General features: G+C 39.6%; 1 protein-coding gene and 1 long non-coding RNA gene across 12 annotated transcripts in view; both read left to right on the top strand.

Annotated features, from left to right (window-relative positions):
- The window catches only part of LOC105476856 (BCAS3 microtubule associated cell migration factor), a 710,244-nt gene that overhangs the window by 453,340 nt on the left and 239,759 nt on the right, over nt 1-17,145 (top strand). The gene's annotated exons all lie outside the window — the stretch shown is intronic.
- The window catches only part of LOC139359591 (uncharacterized), a 75,061-nt gene that overhangs the window by 25,197 nt on the left and 32,719 nt on the right, over nt 1-17,145 (top strand). Inside the window, exon 2 of the long non-coding RNA XR_011615678.1 lies at nt 66-17,145. This exon is cut by the window's right edge and continues 32,719 nt beyond it. This is a non-coding gene — a long non-coding RNA (uncharacterized lncRNA). The remainder of the gene's footprint in view (nt 1-65) is intronic.

The following is a 17,145-nucleotide window of genomic DNA, read 5'->3' on the forward strand; positions in this document are numbered from 1 at the left end:
GAGAAAGTTTTATAGAAAAAATGCCGTTTGAGCTAGAATTTGAGGAATACATGGAATTTTGGCAGGTGAAGATTGAAGAAAGGGATACCTACTGTCAAGACACAAGGTCATATGACTGGGCACAGTGGCTCACACCTGTAATCCCAGCACTTCGGGAGGCCGAGGTGAGTGGATCGCTTGAGGTCAGGAGTTCGAGATCAGCCTGGCCAATAGAGTGAAACCCCATCTCTACTAAAAATACAAAAAATTAGCCGGGCGTGGTGGTGCATGCCTGTAATCCCAGCTACTCAGGAGGCTGAGGTAGGAGAATCGCTGGAAACCAGAAGGCAGAGGTTGCAGTGAGTCAGGGTCATACCAATGCACTCCAGCCTGGGTGACAGAGTGAGACTCCATCTCAAAAAAAAAAAAAAGGGGGAACAGAGTCACCAAGGCATACACATACTGGACCAATTTGGGAAAGTACGGAAGTTTGCTTTGAATATATAGCAAAGGATATGTGAGGGATAGCTGTGGAAGATCCAGCTATCAAGGGAGGTTAGGACCAGACTCTGAAGGTGGAGTGCTGGTGGGAGATGTGGAACAGGGGACAAGAGATGGAAGGTTTTGAGTTGGGGAAAAGTATTCTGGCAGCAGGACTGAAACACTAAAAAAAAGTAACCCTGTTAAGTGATTATCACAATGAAACATTTACCAAGTAATCACAGCAAGTGAATTCAATTTGTAAAGTCACATAAAAGTTGCTTATCTCTCCACTTTTTTTTTTTTTTTCGGGAGAAACAGCACTCTGGCGTTTGGCCATCTTAGTATGGCCTCTATATAACTTTGGAATGCAAAAGAAAAGAGAAAACTCCCTTTGTAAAGTCAATTAAAAGCTAATTGTGATTTTTTTAAGTTAATAAATATATATTTACATAGTTTATAGTTCTTACATAAAGCTTTCATGTTCTTTTCCTTATGAAATGACTCTGTGACTTTGGGCACATTACAGATTGTAATGTAGTGGATTGATGGTACATGATTTAAGAGAAATCTTGTACTAATCTGCAAGTATCCTGAAAAATGTAAAGTAAGGAAAAAGCGTGCCTCCCTGTGCTCTTTGTCCATTTGAGTGTTTCCCCCCCCAAAAGTATAATAGTGAAATGGGGCAGGCATGAACCCTGTGGGAGATCATTGCTACCACTTCTACTTTTCATTATCATGTCTGTTTATCCTGGTTCACCTGTACAGTGGGACTGGGCTGGTTCATTTCAACACAGTAATGAGTATTTACCCTCTATTGCCCTCAGAACTTACACCACTACATAAATGTTACATTCTTCAGTGAGGGGCCTTTACATTCATATGTAGGGCATTTGATTACTTAAATGTTGAAACAATTATAAAGAAGTTGAATTAGGCTGGGCATGGGGGTTCATGCCTGTAATCCCAGCACGTTGGGAGGCCAAAGTGGGAGGACCACTTGAGGCCAGGAATTTGAGACCAGCCTGGGCAACATACCAAGACTCTGTCTACAAAAAAAAAAAAATGTTAAAAGTAACCAGTTATAGTGGCAGGAGCCCATAGTCCCAGCTACTTGGGAGGCTGAGGTGAGAGGATTCCTTGAGCCCAGGAGTTTGAGACTGCAATAAGTTATGATCACACCACAGCACTCCAGCCTGGGCAACAGAGCGAAACTCTGTCTCAAAAAATAAAATAAAAATTGAATCACCCATGTTTTAGATTATGAGCTTGTTAAAAGTTAAACAGGCTGGGCGCGGTGGCTCACACCTGTAATCCCAGCACTTTGGGAGGTTGAGGCAGGCGGATCACGAGGTCAAGAGATCAAGACCATCCTGGCCAACATGGTGAAACCCCATCTCTACTAAAAATACAAAAATTAGCCAGGCGTGGTGGTGGGCGCCTGTAGTCCCAACTACTCAGGAGGCTGAGGCAGAAGAATTGCTTGAACCCAGGAGGCAGAGGTTGCAGTGAGCAGAGATCGCGCCACTGCACTCCAGCCTGGTGACAGAGCGAGACCCCATCTCAAAAAAAAAAAAAAAGTAAACAATTATACACAGATCCTCAAGTTCTTGAAAGAAGTTTGTTGAGGATAAGATTTATTTAAATGGAGTAGTTTTACTCCTATTTCCCGTCTCATTTTCTCTTTTCCCCAGATATATACAGCTTCTCATTATTGGTGTTTGTTACATGTAAGATTCACATTTGATTTTTTTTAATGAGCTAAATTTATTATTAAGGTACTTGGCTATGTACTGTATATACCTTATCTCAATCAATCTTGTTGACAATCTGTTAGGTGGTTGTTATTATGTCCATTTTAGAGATGAGGAGACAAAGACTTAGAAAGGTTATTTGGCCAGTTAGTAATTGTGAGAGCCAAATTTAAACCCAGATCTGTACAATTGAAGCTGATGTCTTAACTACTGTAGTACAGTGGCTTCCTTGATGCTAGATGATGTGACCCCGGTTTTGGTAATGGAGGAATACTGATCCAATCCAAAGTGGATGTTTTGCATGGAGGAATCAGAGAATTTTAAGAATGAAAGGGTACATGGAAGCCATCAGCCCTCATGTAAAACAAAAGTCCTGTGTATCTGATAAATGTTCTCTGTTTAACTAGGTTTGTATAGTGCCCTGGGAGTGCTAGTTAGCATTAGTAACAACATTCTGGGGCAGGGGAGGGTGGGGGAATGTATCATCAGAAAAAATGGATTTGGGGATATAGAGGTGAAGGCAGGAAGAGGCAGTCGTATAGAATGATGTGCTTGGAAGATCTCTGCCTTTTCATGTACTGCATCTGACAAAAATGGATTTGATGACATCTGGGATTTGCTTCAAAATAACAGAGGAGGAGGGAAGTGGATTTGGATGTGGATGGGGCGGGATTGGCCTGGTTTGAGGGTTGTTCGGGTTGTATGATGGATGCATGGGTTTTATTATATTTTTCTATTTTGATGTATGTTCAAAATTCTCCATAATAAAATGTTTTTAAAAGTTATTTGAAAGTACTGTTTCCATGATTTTATAGTGGTTAGATTATGTATATGTTTTCTTATCCAAAATTCTCTTGGTTTTTCTCAAAAGAAGCTTTTTCTTCTAGCATTTGTTCCCTTTTAGAATCTCCCTCACCTCTCTTTCTGATTATTTATTAAAAGAACTTAATTTTTTCAGTGCTGAAGGAGAAGTTAACTGTCAAATGCCCATATAGCTACAGTATTGGGATAATTTATCTAATTTTTTTTATGAGTAAGTTCTCTTTGACTTTATTTTTGAACTCAACTTGCTTGCATTGTTCTTGTTAGTAAAAAACATCGCTAGGATGTACTTAGTAATTGGAGTCAGCTGCACTTAAGACTGTTCGGCCAGACTGTTATTTTAGCCTTCACTAGTAGGGTTTTTAACACCAGTTTGACCTTACTTTGAAACATTCTCAAAATACCATGCTTTAATATCAATTTATATACTTTCATATTAAGGCAGGGCTGAGTCCCTGGGGAAAAAAATAATGAAATTTTTACTTCCCACAAATGTAGAATAAAGGTAGAAATTCTGATTTTGTTTTTTAAAGAAAAATAGAGGTATAAAGACTTTAAAATTTTTCTTTGGTCAGGACATAATGCTTGCAAATACATTCTAAGGTTATAAGTCGGCCAGGCATGGTGGCTCATGCCTGTAATCCCAGCACTTTGGAAGGCTGAAGCGGGTGGATCACCTGAGGTCAGGAGTTTGAGACCAACTGGCCAATATGGCGAAACCCCACCTCTACTAAAAATATAAAAATTAGCCGGGCACGGTGGTGCATGCATGTAATCCCAGGTACTAGGGAGGCTGAGGCAGGGGAATCACCGAAACCTGGGAGGCGGAAGCTATAGTGAGCCGAGATTGTGCCACTGCACTCTAGCCTGGGTGACAGAGCAAGACTCTGTCTCAATAAAATAAAAAATAAAGTATAAGTCACAGAAACACAGGACACCTACAAATTAGGGGTGCTGGTTTCATTGGCCTGTGTGTCCTACCATCGCTTTGGGATAGAGACCGAACCAGTGTGAAGCACCAAGTAGATGGTGATTATTCATGAAATCAGATTTTTTTCCGGAAATACTAAATTCCCATAACTTATGCAAATTACATTTTAGGCAAGTAATGCTCAAATTTTCTATAGGTGTTCTGAAAATAAGTTTTAAGTTTTTGTTCATTGTATAGGAGGACAGTTGACTCCTTTCTACTCTTTTTTTTTTTTTTTTTTTTTTTTTGCAGTTTTCCCTATTTTTTGCCACTGGTAAACTCTTGCCTAGAGGAATGCCAGAGGCAGAATAAACTTTGGAGTGTAGATTTTTTTTTTTAAGGAGGGTTATAGTAGCCTGAGGACTTCGTTTCTTTCTCTGAAGACACAACTATCAGCAAATCCGTGTAAGGCAAGGGACTCCCTACCATCTCTTCTGAGCCTTCTACATGTGTGTCTAGATACTACGACAGATCCAGTGCCTGTGAAGACCTGGAACATTTCAGACAACACACAGATGTTTTCTTATGCTGTATATAAGAATTAAGCAAGTGTTTTCTAATGAAGTGTCCCTCCAAGCCTTCTCTATCTTCTGGTAATGCAAAACTAAGCAGCCCTTTTTAGGTCTAAAATGTTAACTACTTTATCTCTGTTATTTTCTGAAATGTTTGGCCTAATATTTTTTATAAAATCTGTGAAAGTTTGAAAATTTATAATTGTTGATCCTCAGTAGTCAAAAAACTAGTCATTTAACAGCACAATATTTCTCTGCGTGTTCTTGAGCAGAGTGTATTTAAGTTAGCTTTAATTAACCCTTTATTTTCTGGACTTCTTCGAGTCAGCTCTTAGAATTGTGTTTACGGGTTGCTGAGGAAGCTAGAGGTCAGAGATATTTTCTTAGTCAGTTGATTTACCTCAAAGAATTACTTCATGTAGATTAACTGAAATAACGATACTGCTAAGATTCCCAGATTAAGATCATTATAGCATTTGAGTAGGCCCTCGGTGACAAATTGCTCTAAACCTGTTTGGCTCACCACCATAAGGCTTAAAACATAAAAATACAAAAGTGCTTAAAATTTTCTTTCTGTTTCCTTATCAGAAATATTCATTTAGACCATAACAACTGTTAGAACAAGATAACAACTCCAGGCCAGCTGTCAAATGTTTACCATTATCAAAACTCTCCCTGGAGGGAGATGCAACTTTGGCTCGCCTCACCGGCAGTAATTTAATTTTTCCTTCATTCTGACTCGGAAATGGCAGCATTTTTCAAAGCTTCCTCCCACTGATGGCTGAAATTTTCCTTGTGAAATGATTTCCACCAGTCTTGAATCTTTCTTGTTTCTGCCGTCTTCACCTTTGCTGATGGTTCTGCAACTCATCACCAGCTATGCAAACTGACAGTTCACATCCTGGGGCAGCAGCGGGGTCTGGCCTGCAGAAAGGAGCAGCCTGACCAAATTTACGCTCACAAGATCTCTTAATTCACAAAAGCATTTGCTCTAGTTCCTGTTCTCTGCTGCAGGGGCTACGGAGAGGGAGTGGGGGTTGGGGGAGGACCATTGGGAGAATGTTCTGAGGAGAAGAGAGGCTCTCTTCACACTCTACTGAGTACACAGACTTTGGAGATGAAAAACAGACGGAGAGAGGCATTTCCAACCATCTTGCTGATCTGTGCAGGAGTTCATTGAACTGTACAGCATAGCACCAGACCCTTGTGTCATTTAATGTTACTTTAAAAAATTATTCTTAAATGTTCAGCACAAATATCCCTCCCCTTTTTACTTAAGCTGAAAAAGAATATAAAAATTAAAGGGAAATTGAAAATCTAAGTCTTGCAGTGAGAATGACCAGAAATCATTTTCCTTTCTGGAGAGTTCCTGTTTAATATGAAAGTCCTCTTAACAAGCGTGGACAGAGGAAGTTTTAGGTTTGATTTGAACTTCATGTACATGACATATTTCATTTTTTTTTTTCTTCCCTCACAAATTTCCACCCAGGCCACTTGTTTGCAGAGACTGCCAGACCTTCCATAGCTGCTTCCAAGATACTCCTGGAATCTGAGATTACCTTTTATCCTCTTGATGGACCATGTTGTTATTTTTGTCCTTTTCCCTGAAGCTCTTCTGCTTTGCTGGGGAGGACTCATCCCCCTATGCCTGATCTACCCCCAGATAGCTGACACAGTCCTGTTCCGTAGCACGAGGTTACTTACCTTTTTTTTTTTTTTTGAGACAGTTTCATGCTGTGGCCCAGGCTGGAATGTAGGGATGTGATCACGGCTCACTGCAACCTTTACCTCCTGGGCTCAGGCGATCTTCCCACCTCAGTCTCCTGAGTAGCTGGGATTACAGGCGGAAGCCACTACACCCAGCTGATTTTTTTATTATTATTTTTTTTTTGTAGAGACAGGGTTTTGCCATGTTGCCCAGGCTGGTCTCGAACTCCTGGGTTCGGGGATCCATCCCCCTCAGCCTCCCAAAGTGCTCAGATTACAGATGTGAGCCACTGCATCCAGCCAAGGTCGTTTATTTGTGTACCAGTTTGGGTCACTCTGAAAATTGCTTTGAAAGACTTACTGTTTAAAATGACTGAGCTCTTAGGAGTTTCTGCCCTCTCCCCACAACCCCCAAATATCTAGAACAGCCTAATCAAATTGGAAGGTTGTTTTCATGCCTTTCAAAATGGAACTAAAATTAAAGTAAAAATGAGAGAATCTTGAGCTAGAGTGGCAGATTGGAATTCTAGGCTTTGCTGGTCCACTGATGATGTTCATTTTCTTTCCTTGTGACTCTCATAATCAGAGTAAAAGGATGAGATTGTAGGTGATAACACAATCCATTCAGAAAGTATGACTTTGCTGAATTGAGATTGATCTTTAAGTGTGAGTAAAATGTTATGCAAATTGGTAGTTTAAATAATATTTCAGAGGGGAACATGCATTTGCAGAGAAAATGAAAATATTTCAAACCCACTTGGTTTGTTGTAATGACAGATGTTTCTTTTTTTTTTTTTTTTTTTTTTTGAGACAGGATCTTGCTCCATTGCCCAGGCTAGAGTGCAGTGGCGTGATCATGGCTCACTGCAGCCTCGACCTCCCAGGCTCAAGCAACTCTCCCGCCTCAGCCTCCCGAGTAGCTGGGATTACAGGTGCACACCACCACGCCTGGCTATTTTTTTTGTTTGTTTTGTTTTGAGACAGAGTCTCACTCTGTTGCTCAAGCTGGAGTGCAGTGGCATGATCTCAGCTCACTGCAACCTCCACCTCCCAGGTCCAAGTGATTCTCATGCCTCAGCCTTCTGAGGGCCTGGGACTACAGGCATGTGCCACTACACCCAGCTAATTTTTTGTGTTTTTAGTAGAGATGGGGTTTCTCCATATTTGTCAGGCTGGTCTCGAACTCCTGACCTCAGGTGATCCACCCGCCTCAGCCTCCCAAAGTGCTGGGATTACAGGCATGAACCACCCCGCCCGGCCATGCTGGGCTGATTTTTGGTTTTGTTTTTGTAGAGACGGGGTTTCACCAGGTTGCCCAGGCTGGTATTGAACTCCTGAGCATAATCAATCTATCCACCTTGGCCTCCCAAGGTGCTGGGATTACAGGTGTGCACCATCGCACCTGGGCCAACAGGTGTTTCTTATATCAAAGTGGCGCTAATAGATTTCTGTTTCTCAAAAAGTGTTCTCAAGTATAACTCACCTGCTTCCTTGTTTCAGACTGGCCATTTCCCTAATTGCCTGAATTAGAGGTGTTTTTATAGTCTCAATAAAGCTTTGGGGAATACATACCTTAGAAATGTATAAGTTGGGGCGGGGCACGGTGGCTCATCTGTACTAAACCCCATCTGTACTAAAAATACAAAATTAGCCAGGTGTGGTGGTGCATGCGTGTAATCCCAGCTACTCAGGAGGCTGAGGGAGGAGAATCCCTTGAACCTGAGAGGTGGAGGTTGCAGTGAGCCAAGATCGCGCCATTGCACTCCAGCCTAGGAAACAAGAGTGAAACTCTGTCTCAAAAAAAAAAAAAAAAGAAAGAAAGAAAGAAAGAAATGTGTAAGTTGGTTGGGAATGCAAATACCAGTACAAGATACAGTATGTGCTAAATTCCACAAGGAATATTGTTAAAAGTAAGTGCTATAGGGATTTTAGATAAGTAGAGACACTCAGAAGGTTTAGAAAACTATGTGTGTGTAATTGATATTAATACATCTCTCACGCATACACACACACACACACACGTTTTTGTGTTATTTCCAGAGCTTAATATATTCTCTGCCCATAAAATGTTTAGCTGATATGTCTGTGAAACCTCCCTCAAATTTGGAGCCAACTCATTTTATTTGGTGTAGTATCTCACATAATAGTTACCTTTTATTGAGTACTTACTATGTACCAAACATTATGTGCCGGACACTGTTCCAAACACTATTTTAAACCACTTCGTACAAGGTTCAAAAACTCAGAGGCTACACTGGCCAGATTTAAGTGGTGGGGGTTATACAGCAAATTACCTACATTTAAGGTTACTGCTGCCATTTCATTCCATGTTACCAACTACAGAAGTGTGGGCTCGGTGTTGCCAGACCTTCCATTTAGTCAAAAGAGACAGGAAATTCACATTTTTATGGATATTTCCTGATTTTTTAAACACTACAGGCTAACCGAAACAGTTTGTGACTTTTGCATTGTATGTTCCACTCCATTTTATCCTCATAACATCCCTACAAGATAGGTATAATTATTCGTATTTGCCTATTCTCAACACAGCTAATACAGAGCAAAAGTAGAAATCTACTGCAGGTCTGTCTCCCTCCAAAAACTATGTTGTTATTGCGCTTCCTCCTCTGCTTCCCTAAACTCATGAAGGTGGTGGTGTTGGCAAAAAATGTGCTGTTTGGTTAAAGCCAGGCCCCTAACGAAATTATCAAATGGCATGTTACTGTACCACGGAGTGCCATTTTCTAGAAAACAGTTATTTATGGCTTTGGGAGAATTAATTATAACATGAAGATAATGATAACTGCAAATATCAAACAAAAGCTCTGTTGACTTTGCTACAGATTTTTTATTTCAACCCTATGGTACTTCTAGAAAAGGCACACAAATACTCTAAATCGTTGACAGAGTTCTTCAGGTTTCTCAAAGAGTGGCAAAAGTATTAGTGGCAATTTTACAAAGCCTGACCTTGCCAGAAAGGGATATCAGTAGTTCTCAGGGTCTACTAAATATTTAATCACTTTTATTAAAATTCCAAATGAACTTAGACGCCTGAAGGAGTTAATGCACTTCCACAAACCTGCTTTCAGCTGGTAAGATCAGGCCCATTATTATTATTATGTACAGCTGTAAAAATCTGGTTCCATAGCATAAATTGCGAAATACTTAGGCCAGAAGATTACTCGAGAAGAATTGTATTGCTTGTTCGGTTATATATTTTGATCTTTATTGCTAGTAGTTTTTTTCTCATGAGAGTTGGGGATTAACCTTGCTTTTAATGTAAAAAGTATATCTGTGAGGGTAAAAATAGAAAATGAAAATAGATTTTTAATGGCAACTTTGGTTCTTAGCATTAATTTTAAATGCATTTTTCATTCTGGACTTTTAAACAGTTTTGAGAAACATATGAGAGATTTGTGAACAGGGGCAAGGGAGGGTCAAATGTATCAAATCCTTGGATTCCAGCAAATGTAGGATTTGTGGAAGAGCAGAGAAGCACACATGTGTTGGGAATGTAAATTAAAATAAAACCCCACTTTGTGAAGGCTTTGAAAAGCGAGTGCACCCTGTTATGGCAAATGTCTGAGGCGTTTGTCTTCTTAATAAATTAACCAAATATTAAAATAAACATTACTTTTATCAGTCTGCATTTTTCCTCTCTGGATGAAAGTGTTTCAGGAAAAATCATAAAAGAATCTATGGTAGCTCAGAGAGGTTAAACTCAACAGTTGTTTTCTTTGAAGTCTCTGGCCATGAGGTTAATTGCCAAAACTGCTTGTGGAAAAGGTGGTAACAATTTAACAAGACTGTACAACTGCAGAGACTTAGATGAATATCAGGTGTTTGCAGATGTTTTTTCCTAACAGGAAAGGGGGTGGGGAGGAGAGGCGGAACAGAATGAGAAACAGGGGAAGAGAGAGACCTGAATAAAGTCCCAACTAAACAGCCAATAATTCTTTGTTTGCTTAGCCAATCATCCTGTAATTGGCCAGGAGGTTAATAGGAGTCTATTGATTGGTCAGGAAGATTGCTTACTGTGGCTATTTTTACAGTATGCTCCCAGACAGAAGACTGCAATTACTGGAGCTCTCATTCCCACTCTTTAGGGCCATGGCTGCTCTGATTTATGAAACCCGATCAGGTTGCTGTTGGCAGTTTATGTTTTAAGTGTTGCCTTCTGGGTCTTTGCTGCTTGTGGGTCAGTGTGCTCTTTCTCATCATTTTTTGTGGTCATTTGAATAGGTAAGCTTATTTATGACTTACTGAAGTAGGAATACATTAAAAATAATAACCACCACCCACGTGCACTGAAAAGCGGGAACAATCCTACAAGATGTGTGACAGAGCTCTGCTTGTTCTAGAAATAGAGATTCTGCTACCAGTACAGAGTTTACAAAAGACCAGGCAATAAAATAATACTGCCCTTCCTTTCTCTGTCTTCAACAGACATGTTTCCCAGCTCTCCTCATTAATTCCTGCTAATTGATTACACTTAGATTTGCTTTCGTATAACTTCTCGTAATTAGATTTGGTTGCTGGTATGTTAGAGTTAGGAAACTGAGGCCAAGTTGTAAATGTCTTTAACCCCCAGACTGCTTTTGGAACTTCTGACAGGGCTCTTCTAACTTAACCCATCCTGACCTGGTCTTGACCTTAGCATTACTAATAAGGTACTTACCTCATCATTTCGTTTCTCACTTACGGAACGTGACTATAAATCCTCCTGTTACTCAAGATCTTGGTTTTCCACACTTGTGCAAACCTTCTTTTGTAGTTCCCTGGGAGTCCAGTTGAAGGGGAGTAAATCTTTAATGCTGATAAAGCCCTGGAGCCACAGATTTCTGTATAGCCACATCTAGACAACTGAATTTCACTTACACTTCCAACTTCTCATTTAAAGCTACAATGACCACAACTACTGCAATTACTGTTATTGCTACTACTACTGCTATTACAGGTTGACTATCCCAAATCCAAAAATCTGAAATCTGGAATACTCCAAAATTCAAAACTTTTTTGAGTGCCAATATTACACTGTAAGGAAATGTTCATTGGAGGATTTTTGATCTTCAGATTAGGGATTCTCAACCAGTAAGTCTATAATGCAAATATTCTAAAATCTGAAAAATTCAAAATTCAAAGCACTCCTGGCCCCAAGCATTTCGGATAAGGGATAATCAACCTATACCACTACCTCCTCCTCCTGTTTTTACCTACTTTTTTTTTTTTTTTTTTTCTTTTAACTGTTAAGGACTTCTGCAAATTCCTGTATTGCTTCTAATCTAAACATCTCTTTCATTCAATTTTTTTTTTTTTTTTTTGAGATAGGGTTTCACTCTGTCACCCAGACTGGAGTACAGTGGCACATTCGACTCACTGCAGCCTCAACCTCCCTGGCTCAAGCATTCCTTCCAGTTCAGTCTCCCGAGTAGCTGAGACTGACTAGCATGCCCAGCAAATTTTTAAATTTTTGGCAAAGACAAGTTCTTGCCATGTTACCCAGACTGGTCTTGAATTCCTGGGCTCAAGTGAGCCTCCTGCCTTGGCCTCCCAAATTGCTGGGATTACAAGCGTGAGCCACTGCACCTGGCCAACATCTATGTTTTGAATGACTACTGTATGCCAGGGGCTCTTGGCAAGGTCTCTGGATACAGTGATGATGAGATAGACCACAGGCTTTTCATGCCAGTACTCCTCCTGCAAACATGAATGTTCCTAAAATGCACCAGACTTACTGTAAGAAGTATGGCAAGCACCAGCTCCACATAGTGACACGGTACCAAAAGGGCAAGGATTCTCTGTGTGCCCAGGGAAAGTGGTTTTATGATAGGAAGGAGAGTGGCTTATAGTAGTGTGTCCGGAGTTGGTTCCTTCAGTGGGTTCATGGTCTCGCTGACTTCAAGAATGAAGCTGTGGACCTTTGCAGTGAATGTTACAGCTCTTAAAGATGGCACAGACCCAAAGAGTGAGCGATAGGAAGGTTTATTGTGAATAGCAAAAGAACAAAGCTTTCACAGCGTGGAAGGGGACCCGAGCAGGTTGCCGCTGCTGGCTGGGGTGGCCAGCTTTTGTTCCCTTATTTGTCCCCTCCCATGTTCCGTTTTTGTCCTATTGGAGTGTCCTTTTTTCAATCCTCCCTGCAATTAGCTACTTTTAGGATCCTGCTGATTGATACGTTTTACAGAGCGCTGACTGGTGCATTTTGCAATCCCCTTGCTAGCTACAGAGTGCTGATTGGTGCGTTTTTACAGAGCGCTGATTGGTGCATTTTACAATCCGCTTGTAAGACAGAAAAGTTCTCCAAGTCCCCACTTGACCCAGGAAGTCCAGCTGACTTCACCTCTCAGTAGGCAGACTGAGCCTATTTTTCTAGAAAAGGGTTAAAACTAGGAAGAAAATAGTGCTAAGGCTTGAATATGTTGAGCCCAACCTCAGATCTAAGAGAATGCTTGTGGAGGAGGTAAGAAGGAAGAAAGGGCCAAATAATCCAGTTCTAAGTTTCAATCATTAATATTAATATTATTATAAAGATAATAAAGTCTTAAAGTTATCTTCTAAAAAAAATAAATAACCCAATACTGCAGATTCCTGGTCATTCTCCTTCCTCAAAGGACCCTTTAGTTTGGTGAGTGTACCTCTTTCCACAGAGCAGCGAAAGGTGTGCTTACCACAACTGGGGCAAAGGATCTAAAACAGCCTCCCAGAGATTTATTTTTCTGTAAGGGAATCCCTTATTGTTAAACTGTTATTTTTTTACTGCCTGAACTTGGATATAATGCGTTTTCTACTTCCTTCTTTTGAAAGAAATTTTCTATCATCCTATACTAACTCACAGTTTTTCTTGTCCTCCTGAGCCTACTGCAGCTCAAAAGAACCTTCATAATTTACTCCCCTGTCTGTCAGTTGAAGCTGGAACTCCCTTTCTCTTCCCATAGCTTCTGTAAATAAGAGGAGTGGACTTTTCCTGCCTCTCTCCCATTACCTCACTTTAGAAGTCTATTCTGGTGGTAATCTCACCTTTTATGAGAGTGTTTTCAACTTTTGTAACTAACCTGTTGTTCCCATAATACAATGTTGTAGGACAGTGCTAATCTGACTTGTCCTTCGGTGTGGTAATTATGGGCCAAGTAAAGTAAAGTGTTAGTTGCTAAGTCTTCAGTGGGGTACTCTGCCACCAGTTGCACTAGACTTTGAGAATATCATTCCTGCCTTTCTTCCTGGTTCATGTCTAGGCAAGATTGCTTCTTTTTCTCTGTTTTCTTACCATTTTAATAATTGTTTTTACTATGAATATCAGAAGGAAAGAGATGACTTTGCATTTAAAAGACGCTAACCACATAATCTCTCCAACCTCACCAAACGCCCAGTGTAAGGTAACATCTCCTATTTAATTTGGAATTCATAAGAGAAGTTAGCTTGTTACTTTTAAATGGGCTACAGGTTCTTTATCATCTGCTTTACCATAATCCAAAAATTTCAGAACCCCAGAGGAAGGTCCTTAAGATGAATTCTCTCTACCATTGTATGCCGTTAGAATCCTTGTATCATGTATCATTTTTTTTCTTGTTTTTTGGTTTGTTTTGCTAAACGTTGCTGTTTACCTCATTATCGACTTTTATATCAGAACTCAACAGCAGTCATATTAGGATTCTTTAGTAACACAGTGATGTGTGCACTTTTATCTCCCCATTTGGGGGTGGAATCTGCTACTGTTTTCCAAACGAATTAACAACCAACCAACAACCACACACACAACAGGAATAATTCATGTTCTGACACCAGCCAGCTTGAAGGTCTCATTGTTTTAGTATCCTTTCACTGTTGCTAAAGAAATTAAGAGAATGGAGAAAACAACAATCCATTGGTTTAGTGAAGGGAAGCGAAGGTTGAGGGAGTAAATGTGATGTTCATCCCCCCAGTGCCACTTTGTTCTCCTGAAGGACCTTTCCTTTAGATATTTGTCGCACTGCCTTCCTTCAGTTTGTTTTCTTTTCCCTTGTTTTGTTTTGAACCAGTGTGTCCTTTGAGGAAGGAAGGGAGGGAGGGAAGGAAGGAATAAGGAAAGGAGGAGAAAAGAAAACTCACGTAATACAGCAAAGATTGTGAACTCAGAGTTGGGGCAAATGCAGTATTTGGTGATGCAACTATTTCTAAACCTTTGTGTGCTGACCCAGCCTTGACACTGTCACCATTTTTTAGAACAGCTCAGAGGGATTTTCTTTGCAAAATTCTATGATTTCAGTTTTCATAGTTCCAGGACTAAATTGTCAGCACAGCTTTTTTTTTTTTTTTTTTTTTTTTTTGAGACAGGGTCTCCCTTTGTTGTCCAGGCTGGAGTGCAGTGGTGGGATCACAAGCTGGGCTCAAGCAGTCCTCCCAACTCAGCCTCCCCAGTAGCTGGGACCACAGGTGTGCACCACCACACCTGACTAAATTTTTACTTTTTATTTTTTTCTATAGATGAGGTCTCCCTACATTGCCCAGGCTGGTCTCAAACTCCTGAGCTTAAGCGACCCTCCCGCCATGGGTCTCCTGAAGTACTGGGATTACAGGCATGAGCCACCACGCCCAGCCTCAGAGGGATTTTGTTCTTGAGAACCAAAACGTGACTTCTGTTAATCATCAGAATATTTATTATTTAAGGTGTTTAATGTAAAAAGGAATTAAATTTATTATACATGAAGGCACTAAATATATTTTTATTCTTAAATTACAATGTTGAAGTATCCTTTTGATCAAATGCAACTGGTTTGTTTGTTTTGTTTTTTTTTTTGGTGGGGAGTATTCGGCTTGCAAAAGATAAATCATTTCAGAAATGTTTTCCTATTTGCACTTTTTCTTGAAATTTTCTTTTGAGTATGGAAAAGTGATCAACAAACAATACAGAGAATTTTTAATGAGATATCTCAGGCATCACGGAAGGCTCTTGCCTGTGTCACTTATGTGATGACCTCAACAAACCCATTTTATTATGCAGTGAAAAAAGTGTACGAAGCTTACATATGATTTTTTTTTTAAGTTTCTTCCTGCCAGAGCATGGACTAAAGAAACTTTAGTAAAGAGTAAAAAATTTTAAAACACAGTTTGATATGAATTTTGGTGAAAGTTATCAGAGACAAATACTAGTGGGCCAACGAAAACACTCTATTTGTAGGAAAATTTGAATTGGGGCAATAAATATGTCCTGAGGCTTTGGTGGCATCATAAAGTATTGGTGCTTTATTTTTTCTGATTTATTGTTTTATCAACAGAAGTGAGCACTTGTGTTCAGAAAAGGATAAGTCACACTTAAATCTTGTTTTTATTTAATCAAGTTTAAATTACAGGTTAGAGTGGTAGCAAAAAAAAAAAAAAAGTCTAATATTTAGTTTGAATCTTAAATTTGCCACCCAGAGCTGCTCTCTCTAGGAGCAAACCTCTCTGGTATTTGTCAATAAACAAGAGAGATACAGGCTCCCAGATAACAGGCATTTGGTAAACTGGCGACAGTCATACAAGCGAGAATGTTAAAATGACTTCAGCTCTTTCTAGCTTCATTATGTCCGCCTGGCAGATCACATATGGCATTATGGAAATCAGCAAATGAAAACCATATTGATCAGCATTGAGAACAAATGTAAAAAAGGTGGTCTCAGGGAGGAGCAGAGAAGAAGAATGCTTTCCTGGTCAACCTGATAGGCCCTTGTTAAGGCCTTTTAATCATTTATTAACGTAACCCTCCTTCTTCCCTCTCCACTCAGATTACCTCAGCCACAGAGCATCCTGCTCCATTTATCTTTTAATGCTTCCTTTATTTAATTTATTTTTAAGCTCTAAGTTATACTTTTATTTCAGAATTGAGTTTTACTTTTCAAGGGATTGTTTTAAGTGACTTAAATGACTTTTCCCAACAAGCTCACCAGGCATTCAAAGGAAGAAAAGCATTTGCTGAGATTCACCTATCAGCAAATAATTTACTCGGTATGCACCACAAACAAACGCAGAGAGACAGAGAAAGACAGCCAGACACATTTAAAAAAAAAAAAAAAAAAAAAAAAGTAAAATCTGAGTTGTTACTAAGCCTAATTCTTTGGTTAAAGTTTGGGTCAATGTATTCATTTTAGTCTTCTTTTCAGGGATTGGAATTGAGCCTGGTAAAATTCCTTAGGTCTAAAACTGAAATCTCAGGCACCTTCTCTTTCCCTCTTCATTCTCAGAGTTCAGGAGAAAGGCAGAGTTTTGTTTTATCTTGTTTCTTTTGGGGGAAACTTAGAGTAATATTTGGTCTGCCAAAATGAGATAGAGAAATGGAAATACGTGCTTTGTGGAGGATCCTGTTTTCCTTGAGTTTCCTTACCTGAAATGGTCTCTTTGGTTTCGTAGGTTCAGACTGAGGTTGGAACGGGCTTGCTTCTCTCTCCCAACTTCTCCCTACCCTGTCTCCCCTTTTATTTTTATGTTGAGTTTCATCATTTGGTAAGAAATTTCAGAATGATTTTTAAATATGAAACTGTCTTTTTGTAGTTGATGAGTAACCTATGGATGTGAATCCTTGGAATACTAATTGGCACATAACAATAATTGCTTCTATCCTGCTATAAAGCATAAATAACTCCTAAAAAAATTCACATGCACACAAAAAATCTGCAGTGTGGATATAAGTTAATGCCCTGAAGCTGATACGTACAAACCAACTCAACGATGGACTCCTTTATGAATTATTTAGGTAATTGACACAATTTAATATTTGTAATTATTTTTCCTTTGAAACACTTAAAAACAAATTCTACGACATTTAAACAATTGAGGCATCACTCTCCTATAAATTTAGTATTGAATTTCTAAATACATATGTGTTTTAAAAAGCAAATGTGGTTAATCTCGAAATCATTGAACTTTCTCTTTGCTCTGGACTCCTCATCTGAGGCTGTTTGGGATGGAT

This window comes from Macaca nemestrina, chromosome 17, assembly GCF_043159975.1.
Source record: "Macaca nemestrina isolate mMacNem1 chromosome 17, mMacNem.hap1, whole genome shotgun sequence".
Classification (NCBI taxonomy): Eukaryota; Metazoa; Chordata; class Mammalia; order Primates; family Cercopithecidae; genus Macaca; species Macaca nemestrina.